Source organism: Acomys minous, assembly GCF_964271855.1.
Source record: "Acomys minous genome assembly, chromosome: 4".
Lineage (NCBI taxonomy): Eukaryota > Metazoa > Chordata > Mammalia > Rodentia > Muridae > Acomys > Acomys minous.
This window is the reverse complement of record NC_140486.1, coordinates 130496781-130509935: the sequence shown is the minus strand read 5'-3', so window position 1 is coordinate 130509935 and position 13155 is coordinate 130496781. Positions and strand designations below refer to the sequence as shown.

The 13155-nt window shown below is 43.0% G+C and overlaps 1 long non-coding RNA gene across 1 annotated transcript in view; it reads right to left on the bottom strand.

The window, feature by feature from the left end:
• Positions 1-12698, bottom strand: part of LOC311596451 — a 124784-nt gene extending 112086 nt beyond the window's left edge. Inside the window, exon 1 of the long non-coding RNA XR_014778844.1 lies at positions 12527-12698. This is a non-coding gene — a long non-coding RNA (uncharacterized lncRNA). The remainder of the gene's footprint in view (positions 1-12526) is intronic.
• Positions 12699-13155: the final 457 nt, after the last annotated feature.

Here is a 13155-nt window from a genome sequence, read left to right as displayed (position 1 = left end):
GGAAAGTCAGGATGAGTCTCCACACCCTGTCATGTCTGAATGGAAAGTCAGGATGAGTCTACACACACCCTCCCATGTCTGAGTGCAAAGTCAGGATGAGTCTCTACACACTCTCCCATGTCTGAGTGGAAAGTCAGGATGAGTCTCCACACACCCTGTCATGTCTGAGTGGAAAGTCAGGATGAGTCTCCACACCCTGTCATGTCTGAGTGGAAAGTCAGGATGAGTCTGCACACCCTGTCATGTCTGAGTGGAAAGTCAGGATGAGTCTCTGCACACCCTCCCATGTCTGAGTGGAAAGTCAGGATGAGTCTGCACACCCTGTCATGTCTGAGTGGAAAATCAGGATGAGTCTCCACACACCCTCCCATGTCTGAGTGGAAAGTCAGGATGAGTCTCCACACCCTGTCATGTCTGAGTGGAAAGTCAGGATGAGTCTCTGCACACCCTCCCATGTCTGAGTGGAAAGTCAGGATGAGTCTGCACACCCTGTCATGTCTGAGTGGAAAGTCAGGATGAGTCTACACACACCCTCCCATGTCTGAGTGGAAAGTCAGGATGAGTCTCCACACCCTGTCATGTCTGAGTGGAAAGTCAGGATGAGTCTCCACACCCTGTCATGTCTGAGCGCAAAGTCAGGATGAGTCTCTGCACACCCTGTCATGTCTGAGTGGAAAGTCAGGATGAGTCTCTGCACACCCTCCCATGTCTGAGTGGAAAGTCAGGATGAGTCTCTGCACACCCTCCCATGTCTGAGTGGAAAGTCAGGATGAGTCTCTGCACACCCTCCCATGTCTGAGTGGAAAGTCAGGATGAGTCTCTACACCCTGTCATGTCTGAGTGGAAGTCAGGATGAGTCTCTGCACACCCTCCCATGTCTGAGTGGAAAATCAGGATGAGTCTCCACACACCCTCCCATGTCTGAGTGGAAAGTCAGGATGAGTCTCCACACACTCTCCCATGTCTGAGCGCAAAGTCAGGATGAGTCTCTGCACACCCTGTCATGTCTGAGTGGAAAGTCAGGATGAGTCTCCGCACACCCTCCCGTGTCTGAGTGGAAAGTCAGGATGAGTCTCTGCACACCCTGTCATGTCTGAGTGTGAGAGCCACTTGCTCTTTGCTATCTATAACCACTCCTTCTGCCTGTGTGTTTCTCACAACCACCACTGCATAGGCACATCAGGTACAATCTGAGGCAGAGCTGCATTTAAATGTGAATGGAAGGGAAAGTCAAAATATTTACTGTTACCAACTATACTGTTCATATTTACTAATCAATGAAGAAGAAAGCAGGTAAGCCGGTGGGTCTACCAAAGCCCAGTCAAGACATATCAGCACATCATATAAGTAAAACATTAGGAATAGTTTAATCTCATTTGAGGCATCAAAGTAAGATCTACCTCATCTCAAAATTAATCCTCCTCATAATCAACCCCCCCCCCAACTTTGGTGCTGTGGTTCACTTTCAAGAGTTAAAAAAACAGAAAGAAACTGAACTCACTAAGATTTCATGGGGGATCAGTGGCAATAATTTCACCTCATACTTGTCAAATGATCAAAATGTCAAAAGGTTGGGGGGGTGGGTAGAAACAAATCCTTTGTGCCACTACTGCAGTGGCATTGGAGACCCGTTTAGGAAAACTATTTCCTCCTAGCCAAATGAAATGTTTGTACCTGACTGTCTATAAAACATCAGACTCTGCTAATCGAAGATGTAATGTCCCATATTTCCCTTTTTTTTTTTTTTTTTTTTTTTTTTTGCATAGCCCAGAGGTAACTTTTACCTCCCAGTGTTTCTGTAACAAACCCCATCAATTCAGCGTAAGATGCCTCTGGCCTTGCTTTCACCAATAAACACTCTGTTATGTGTGTCTGTTTGAAACAGCATCTGTGGATATATACGCATTTGAGGAGCACAGTGAAGAGAGACAGCAAGAGAGAGAGCAAGGTTGGTTGTTGTTAAAGAATCTGAGTGTACACCCATAGCAGCTAACCTCAGCCCTGCGCACAGGCTGGGAGGAATGTACAGGCGAGGGGATCATGGGTGCTAGCCTAACCAAACAACAACTTCCTTTCCAAATACTTGAGAAAAACTTTGGGTGTCTTCATATTACTGATCTATAATTTGATATAAAATAAAAAATCACATGCTGTCTGACTGCAGCTATTTTAAAATTTCAATACATTTTGGGCCAGTCACTGGTTTGCCATTCCCTCAACTGCTCTATCTGTACCCCTATGCTTCTCGTAGGCAAGACAAATTTTGGGGCTATTGTATGGGTGATGTCCCCCTCCCTCCACTGGAAATCTCACCTGGCTACAGGTGGTGGCCACTTCAGGCTCCTTAATCCCCTAAATGCCACTGCTAGAAGTCTCTGACAAGGTCACCACTATATATCCCAGGAGCCTCCCTGTCCCAGAGATGCCCAACTTGAGACCCATCCTGTGGGAGAGTCAACCCCTGTCACTACTGATGATACTCTGCTATGATTTCAGACAGGGGCCTAGCATAGTTGTCTTCTGAGAGACTTCATCTAGCAGCTGATGGAAACAGATGCAGAGACCCACAGCCAAACAACAGGCAGAGCTTGAGAAGTTCAATGAAAGAGTGGGAGGAAGAACAGAAGGAGCTGGAGGGGTCAAGGACACCATACGAAGACCTACAGAGTCAGCTAACCCGGGTCCATGGAGGCTCACAGAGACTGAACCACCAACCAAAGAGCATGCAGGGGCCGGACCTAGACCCCTGCACATATGAGGGAGATGAGCAGCCTGGTCCACATGTGGTTGCTCTAACAGTGGGAGTAGGGGCTGTCTCTGACTGTGCTGCCTGTTGCTGTGTCTCTTCCCCGTAGTTAGGCTACCTTGTCAGGCCCTAGAGGGAAAGGACGCACTTAGCCCTGCTGTGACTTGAGGTGCTTGGGTGGGTTGATACCCTTTGGGGGCCTCCCCTTCTCTGAAAAAAAATGAGAGGAATGGGGAAAAGGCCACATGAGCACGGGCCTGGGAGGAGAGGACGAAGGGGCTGAGATCAACTGTAAAGAAATTAAATTCATAAATAAACGAAAAAATCAACACATGATTTACAGTCCTCTCACGGCAGACCTTGGTTCTGTGTGTACTTTGGAAGTATAAATTCTGTCAATTTTGTGTGGAATCCTCCAAAAAGTGCCAACTAAATGAGGATTTTTAAGTCTTCCTCCTATCTTCTACTTTTCGAAATCTCTGTCTACTGTCCTTAAATGTAGAGTTGCCTACTTTCCATTTTTTTAAAATCAGTTCTCTCTGGTGTCCCTCTCTAGTCTCTGTACACAGGCACAGTTGCATGCAAAATAATACCACATGATATTAAAAACAGATGACTCAATTATATGCTTTCTTAAGAGATTAAGTTTTGAGAATGTAGTCATAAATAAAGAGTAAACAGGGTGCGGTAAGAAAGCTGTAGTGACTGTATCATTATCAGGAGAAATTGATTTCAAGAGGAGAATTGTTGCAGGGGAAAGAAAGGACATTACAGAGGTTATAACATGAGTTAGAAAATTAAAGCTCCACATGTAGAAATGTGTGGAATCTAACTAAAACAGTGCTTAGAGGAAATTTTATAGCAATTAATTCTACATCAAGAGGGAATAACCATCTGATTATCCACTTCAAGAAGATAAATAAAATTAGGAGAGAATAACTTCCAAATCAGTTGGAAGGAAGTAAAGAATAAATAAGATATCATAACTTAAATTGGTAAAATTTTCATACACACACATAGACACACACACACGCACACACATTCACACATGCACTCACCACCATGACCAATAACAACAACAAAACAAGAATGAATAATCATTGGTTATTGATATCTGCCAATATCAATAGTCTCACTTCCCCAATAAAAAGATACAGATTAATGTAATGGAGGCAAAAACAGGATCCATCCTTCTGCTGTATCCAAGAAACACATGTCAACAACAAAGGCAGGCATTACCCTGGGGTAAAAGGTTGGAAGGAGATATTCCCAGCAAATGGATCTAAGAAGCAAGCTGATGGAGCGGTTTTACAAAATAGACTTCAAACCAAAACTAATCCAAAGAGATGGAGAAGGACACTTCATACTCATCAAAGGGAAAATCCACCAAGACGACATCTTAGTTTCTTAACATCTATGCCCCAGAACACAAGAGCACCCACTTTTGTAAAAGAAACACTACTACAGCTTAAACCACATGTTGGCCCCCAAGTAGTGATAGTGGGAGACTTCAATACCCCATTCTCACCAATAGACAGGTCAACCCGACAATTAACAAAGAAATCCTTGACCTAACTCATGGTATTCTACCCAAACACAAAAGGTATTATCATCTTCTCAGCATCTCACAGAACTTTCTCCAAAACTGACCATGTACCTCAACACAAAGCAAGTTTCAATAGATACAAGAAAACTGAAATAACCCCCTATATCCTAGCAGACCACCATGGGTAAAAGCTAAAGGTCAACAACAGAAACAACAGAAAGCTTACAAACTCATGGAAACAGAACAACTCTCTACTGAATGAAAAAAATGAGTCAAAACAAAAATGAAGAAAATACTTTCTAGAATTCAATGAAAATTAATATACAGTATACCTAAACTTCTGATACACAATGAAAGTAATGCTAAGAGAAATGTTCATAGATTAAGTACCTACATAAAAGTGGGGGTTACCTCATACTAGCAACTTAACCACATACCCGAGAGCTCTAAAACAAAAGGCAATAAGAACACCCAAGAGTGGACAGTGAGAAATAATCAAACTAAGGGTCAAACCCAATAAAATACAAACAAAGAGAACAATACAAAGAATAAAACAGCAAATTATTTCTTTGAGAAAATTAAAAAGATGAACAAACCCTCATCCAAGCTAACTGAAGGATGGAAAGGGCATATCTAAATTAACAAACTCAGAAACAAAAACACATCAGACACCAAAGAAACACAGAATCCTAAGGATAAGGATGTACTTTATAAACCAGCATCCCAACACCTTGGAAACCTAAAAGAAATGAATAATCTTCTCAATGGGTACCACTTACCAAAGTTAAATCAAGATCAGATAAACAATTTAAGCAGACCTATAATCCCTAATGAGATAGAAGCAGACATTGCAAGTCTAGGGGGAAAAAATATCCCAGGGACAAATGGTTTTAGCACAGACTTCTACCAAACTTTCAAGGAAGAGTTAATTCCAATACTCCTAAAAATTATTCCACAAAATAGAAACAAAAGAAATATTGCCCTGTTCATTTTAGGAGGTCATGTTTACCGTGATGCCACATAAAGACATAACAAAGAATTACAGGCCTATTTCCCTGATGAACATGGATGTACAAATACTCAATAAAATACTTGCAAACCAATTCTAAGAGCACATAAAAAAGATCATCCACTCTGATCAAGTGGTCTTCATCTCAGAGATGCAGGGATGGCTTAATATATGAAAATTACTAAATGTAATACACCATATAAATAAACTGAAAGAAGAAACATCATGATCATTTTATTAGATGCCAAAAATGCCTTTGACAAAATCCAATGCCCCTTTATGATAAAAGTCCTGGAGAGATTGGGGAAACAAGAGACTTATCTAAACATAATTTTAAAAAACATTTTACAGCAAGCCGACAGCCAATATCAAACAAAATAGAAACTCAAAGCATCCTACCAAAAGCAATGTACAGATTCAGTGTAGTCCTCATCAAAATTCCAACACAATTCTACATGGATCTTGAAAGGACAATTTCAGCTTTATATTCTCTCTCTCTCTCTCTCTCTCTCTCTCTCTCTCTCTCTCTCTCTCTCTCTCTCTCTCTCTCTCTCTCACACACACACACACACACACACACACACACACACACCAGAACAAAAGGATAGCTAAAACAATCCTGAACAATAAGAGAAATTCTGTGACATCACCACCCCTTACTTCAAGTTATACTACAGAGTAATAAAAACAGCATAGTATTATAACAAAAACATGCATGTCGATAAACAGAATCAAATTAAAGACCCAAATATAAATCTACACAACTATAGATACCTGATTTTTAATATAGACATCAGAAATGCACACTGGAAAAAGGATAGCATCTTAAACAATGGTATGGGTCAAACTGCTTATTTGCATGTAGAAGAATGCAAATAGACTCATATCTATCACCCTGTACAAAACTCAAGACTAAGTGGATCAAAGACCTCATCATAAAACCACATACACTGAAGTTGATAGAAGAGAAAGTGGCACAGGAGATGACTTTCTGAACAGAACACCAACTGCATAGACACTAAGTTTAACAATTTATAATGGCACCTCATGAAACTAAAAAGCTTCGTTAAGGCAAAGGACATCATCATTTGCACAAAATGGCAGCCTACAGAATGGGAAAAGATCTTCACCAACTCCACGGCTGAAAGAGGACTAATACCCAAAATATATAAAGAACTCAAGAAATTAGATAGCAAAAGAATCCAATTAAAAATAGGTTACAGATCTAAACAGATAATTCTTAATAGAGGAATCCCAAATGTTTCAGAAACACTTAAAAGAAATGTTCAACATCCTTAGCCATCAGAGAAATGCAAAACAAAACTTCTTTCAGATTCTGTCTGACACCTGTCAGAATGAATAAGATCAAAACCACAAATGACAGGTCATGCTGCTCAGGGTGTGAGCAATGGAAGCACTCCTCCACTGGTGGTGGAAGTGCTAATGGGTACAGCCACTTTGGAAATCAATATGGCAGTGCCTCAGAAATGGGGATCAAATAACACTCTGCTATGCTTGCAGATTACAGCCTAGCAGAGCTGTCCTCTGAGAGGCTCCACCCAGCAGCAGTTGGGAACGGATGCTGTGACTCACAATCATTGGAAAAAGCATAGGGAGTCTAGTGGAAAAGTGGAAGGATAAAAGGGCCTGAAGGTGACAGGAGCTCTATAAGAAGACACAGAGAAAACCAATCAGGGCCCAGAGGAGCATTTGGGATCTAAACCACCAACCAAGGACCATGCATGGGCCGTACCTAGGTCCTCTACACAGATGTAGCCGATGGGCAGCTCAGGCTTCATGTGGCTCCTCTATTAAAGGGAGGGAGGGCTGGCTCTGTTTACATGGACTCTGTTGCCTACTTTTGATCACTCCCCCTGGTGGGACCGCCTTACCAGGCCACAGGAAGAGGATGTGGTCAGTCCTGCTGTGCCTTGATGAGCTGGGGTGGGGGTGGGACCCCCTTTTCTGTGGAATAGAGGAGGGGGAAGAAAAAAGGAGGGTGGAACTGGGAGGAGCGGAGGAAGAAGGCTACAACTGGATGTAAAGTGAATAAGTAAATGAAAAATTTAAAAAAAAGAGTCAGGATACCATTCCTGGGCATAGATCCTAAGGACACGCAATCCTACCACAAGGACACCTGCTCAACTGTGTCCATTGCCACTTTATTCATAATAACCAGAAACTGGAGAACAACTAAGATGTCCCTCAGCCAAAGAATGGATAAATAAAAATGTTGTGCATTTACACAATGGAATATTACTCAACTATTTAAAAAATGGCATCATGGAACCTTCAGGCAAATGGATGAAATTAGGAAAAATAAATAAATCATCCTGAGTGAGATACCCAGAAAGACAAACATGGTATGTATTTACTAGTAAGTGAGCATTAGCTGTTAAGCAAATGAAAACTAAGTTACAGTCCATAGACCCAGGTGGTTAATTAAAGAGCAGGGATCTAGAGGGGACACACGGTTGCCATGGTAAGGGGAACTAGAATAGATTTTGCAGTAGAGTGGGGTGAGTGGGGGAAAGGAGTGGGCGGGACCAGGTGTTGGGGTACAATAGAGGAAGAGTACAGAGAGAGACAGCTGGAATTGAGGGTCATTTGGGGGAGGCCAGCGCAGAAGCCTAGTGCGGAAGAGACTTCCTGTAATCCATAAGAGCGGTCCTCATGAGTGGGACACAGAATCTAGGTGTCTCTTGTACCCAGGCAAAGCTCCAAGTGGTGGGACTGGGTTGAATTCAATTGAGTTGTTGGCTGAGAGAGTCCTGTGGAGATGCCCAAATAACCCAGGCTGATGCTAGGACAGAGGGTTGTTCTCTGGATACTGAGGGCAGGGCCCTATTGCCCCAGACAACATCCACCCAGCTCACTGAATGTAGAGAGGTCGAGCCAGTGCCTGCATGGAGCCTTCACGCCTACGCTCTAATATCTTTGATGGAGGAAGGCATTCTGCATGCTACCAAAAAAGAAATGCAGACACCAACCCTGCCACAAAACCCTTGACCTACAATCTGTCCTACCTGTGAGATGTGCTGGTGCAACAGTGGCACAGAACTTGCTGTGTTGTTTAGCTAGGCCTACTCCACAAGAGGAATCCCATGCCCTACACTGCTTGCATGGCCAGAAGCCAGAGACGGGATAGCAGAGCCCTAGGATAGGACCAAACACAGCTGGTCGGGGTTTTTTTTTTCAATCAATGAAATGATTCCAAATAATATCCTGATACACTCACAGATCAGTGACTTCTCTGGGCATTATCAGACACTTCCACTGGCAGCATACACGGGTGGACACAGAGACCCACAGCCAATCATTGTGGAGAAACAGTCCAAATTATAGGTCTCCATGGGGTCGCTCCCCTTGGAGCTCGGGGAACCCCACAGAAATGGAAAGGAAAGATTGTAGGAGTCAGAGGGGATGGAGGACATCAGGAGAACACGACCCACTGAATAAACTAAGCAAGACTTCCATGGCTCCCAGAGACTGATGCAGCGAGCACAGGGCCAGCAGGGCTCTACATCAGGTCTTATGCATATACGTTATGGCTGTTTGTCTGGTCTTTATGTGAGACTCCTAACTGCGGGAGCAATGTGTCTTTGACTCTTTCCCTGCTGTTGGGACTTTTTTCTTCCCATTGGGTTACCTTGTCAGGCAAAATACATAATTATACATATGCATATTATATGCACATATATGGGGGCTTTTGCCTTGTCTTATTGTATTTTTTCTTGCCATGCTTGGTTGTTATTTCTTGAAGGCTTGTTCTTTCCTGAGTGGGGATGTAAGTGGAGTGGATTGGGGGAAGGGAGACTGTAGTTAGCATGTATTGTATGAGAGAAGAATATATTTTCAATTTTAAAGACCAGTACATTTTTTAAAAAGCAAAATATTGAAGGAGGAAGATGAGGAAGAGGCTTAGGATGAAGAAGAAAAGAAGAGAAAAAGAAAAAGAAGGTGGGGAAGGAAAAGGAGAAGGAAGAGGAGGAGGAGAATTTAAAAAGAAGAATTAACCATGTGAACCATTTTAGAATCAACAAAAACTGAGACTGCTGAAGATAGGGGACCACAAGAGAGCAACACAGTCACACGCCACTCACATCAAGGTAAAGAAAGGGCTGACCTGTCATCACTATGTAGACTCCAGGATTAAAAGAACCCTTACAGTAAGTGTTTCTTTTTGTTATCTGTTCTCTTCTGCTCAGTACCTTTGGGGACAGGATTCATCCAACAGTGTTGTGTGTGGCAACAGTTAAGTCACCATGATAGAATTATATTCCTGTGAAAATGTGCTATACTGTATCCACTTCTACTATAAACTGGATTTATTTTTCAATTGGACGGTTCTGGGGTTCAGTGGGGTATGGTAGCATGCATCTTCTTGACGATTCCAACCTCAGAGCAGCTAGGGGCGTGGCCAAGACTGGAATGCCTGGCTTTGGAGCACACCTGTGTTCAGATGCCATAGTCATGCTGTGGACTTCCCCTCCTGCCATTGTTAATTCATAAGCACTGTTTGTTTGCTCCATGCTCCATGCAACATAGCACGTGCTCTTTGCGTGATAACGGGTACTTTATCTTCTAGCAGTTACTAGAGAAAATAGAACATACTGCATTGTTCCATTTAGACAAGAGGATCCATAACACACACACACACACACACACACACACACACACACACACACACCTCTTCATCTTTTCTATTATCATAATACATATATATCTTAAAATGTGCTGCTTTTGCACAAGATTGAATCTACCAACCTTCCATCATGAAGGCATGGAGGCCCTATTACCTCAGATGAATCTTAGTAGTTAGTGGTTTCAGGGGGCAAAGGGGAGACATTTTCTTCAGTAGTGTACCTACACATACGGTGCCATGCTCCCGTAAGCAAAATCACACCCATTGATGGGCTCTCCCCCCAACACACACACACACACACACACACACACACACACACACGTAGAAGGTGGCTAATGAGAAGATTAAAACTTTCAGAATGAGCAATGAATCCCATTTCTATACACAGCTACTGAAGCTCCTTATTGTGTATAATTAATATATAGTCATAAAAATAGTTCTAAAATACTGGCTTAGCCATCTTTAGGACTCAGTTCACAGGCGTTGATTGCTTAATGAATGCTGTGCACCCATGCCACTATCCACTTTTAATACTTTTCCTTCAAAATCCTCATGCACATGGAGCAACTGCTCCCTACCACCCCACCGCTAGCAGCCACAGGTCTACATTCATTCGTTGTATATGGTGATGACTCAGATGAACATTACGAATTCAAGTCGCAGTTTATGAAGAATAACCATGAGCATCACTCTCCTCCAGCCTCACCAGATCTCCGGCTGCATTTTTAAGCTGTCCCTCTCAAAAACAACAAGTATCTTTCGGATGGCTCTACATTAGTTTTGTTTGCAGTGATGTAGCTGGTGACAAGTCTATATGTGCTTTGACAAGCTAGGCAGCAGATCGTTTCCAAATTTGAGAAATGTGATTTTCATGTATCTACCCTACATCTATTGGACTGGGCTCGGGGGAGGGCCATCCATAACACGGCGCTCTGTAAACATATCATCCTGCTAAAGGATGCTGCCACGTACTTGCACATCACTTTACAGCTTCTCCTGAAAATTGAAGATAATGAGCAGTGAAGTGTTGGACACTCTCTTTTTGGTGACATGGAGCTGAAACGCTCACAAATTGTAGCCTGTTGTCTGTAACGAGTTCCTTTGATATCTTCTTATGAGCAAAACAAACTCCTCAACTGCCAAGTGACACTCACCCTGAAGTGTGTCCCTGATCCCCATAGAACGGAGTGTTGTATGAAGACGTACAGAGTTTCTAACCAATCCTCCGAAAGCATGCTGTCATTTCTCATTGCTGGCACTACATATTTATCCAAAATCAGAGCTTACAGTATAAATGGCCTTGAGAGATCTTTAATCTGTCATCGTTATTTCAGGGTAAGTCAAAAATGGCAGTAGGGACACCTTTCTACTACCAAACAACACAGAGCAGAGAATCTCACAGAGCTCAAATGGTCTCACGGACCATTAATCATCATCCCCAAAGGGCAGGTTGTCATCACATACAGAAGACAGTGGGAGCAGCAGAGGGGAAATGTCCTTGGCTAAAACATTCTCCTCCTCATAGGCTCTTATCATAGTTGGGGGATCTTTTTTCTTCACCTAGAGCCAGACACTTAAATGTGCTAGGTGGACGCTGTGGGTGTGCTACACCTATATTCCTCAGCTTAGCTACTGACATGCCAAAGCAGCCATGGATGATGTGAAAACTAAGGCTGGAGAAATCTGGTTGCAGTAAATCTGGACTCACATTATAGCTAAGCTTTATGAGAGCAGAAAATGGGTGACATTTAGCTAAACCACTTAAGACCTTATCAGTAGACGGGCAAATCTGAAACGGGTTAACCATGCATGTCTTTGCATTAAAATTGTCCTTTGGAGGCTAGAGAGATGGATCAGAGATTAAGAGGCCTCTCTGCTCTTGAAGAGGACCTGAGTTCAGTTCCCAACACCCCAGTCAAGCAGTTCACAGCTACCCATAACTCCAGCTCCAGGGAGTCTGGTGAATCTGGCCTCTACAGGAAATGATGCTCATGTGAGCATACCCGCACAGAGATATACATGCATACAGATAACTAAGACAAAGCCTGTCTTTAAGAACGAAAAGTGTCCTTTACATCAGAATGCAGCTGTGACTGTGGGGAGTCACATGTGAACCCCACTGCGGTGCACTTGACTCTGCCATTTTCCCTCCTTCCAGGTTCTTCTGTAGCTCTTGGTGGATGGGTAACATCCTACTCCCAGAGCTGAGTCTCCATCTTCCCAGCAGTAGGACTTTCTCAGTAGTTAAAGCCTTAGATACAAGAACATTCATCCCCGAGGGACAAACGTCAACCACTGAAGATGAGAGGCGGTGGATAAGGACAGCCTCCCCAACCCAACAGCGTTCTTTTGCTCTTAGTTTTGTATTAGCATAATCCAATAATGATGGGTTCCATTATGGCATCTTTAGACATTTACATAATATATTTGATCATATTTAACTCCCCCAAACTCTTACCTCTCTTGCACCTGAGGTAACCCTTTCTCTTGTTAACCAGCCCCCTTTCCAGTGTCATTGTTTTCTTATTTTTTATGATTTGTTTTCATTCTGTGTTATTCACTGAGTTTAATTTGGGTTACCTTTAGAAGTACGGGTGAGGGGGTCATCTTCAGGCTCTGACCAGTGGGTATACCATTGAAGAAAATCTCCCTCTTCTCTCTCTCCACAACTACTAGCTTCCTTCATACACTCAGAAAAGTATAGGGCTTCCTGATGTCCTTCCTGTTCATTTGGGAAATGTTGAGTGGCCCAGGCTTGTTCTGGGTCTGCGCCTGTAACCATAGCTACCTAGAGTCCAAGTACACAACAGTGATGTCATGCCTAAGAGACAGTATTTCACCATGTAGAGCCCTTCATGAATTCTGATGTTCTCTTTACCCCCTCTTTCATTATGTGCCTTGAACTTTTGAGGGAGGGGGAAATTATAGAAGACCCATCTCAGCCTTTGTCAGTCATTGTTATGGCTACCTTTTAACTGCTGTGACAAATTACCCTGACTAAGGAAACTTACAGAAGAAACCATTTCCTGAAGGTTTACAATTCAGAGGATGAGTCTATGGCCATCAGGGCAGGAAGCACCCATAGCAGCAGACAGGCAGGCATAATGTTGGAGCAGGAGCTGAGAGCTTAGGAGAGAGAGGGGGGGGAGGGAGAAGGGGAAGAAGGGGGAGGGAGAGAGAGCAAAAATACAAGAACCTGTGGGGTATTG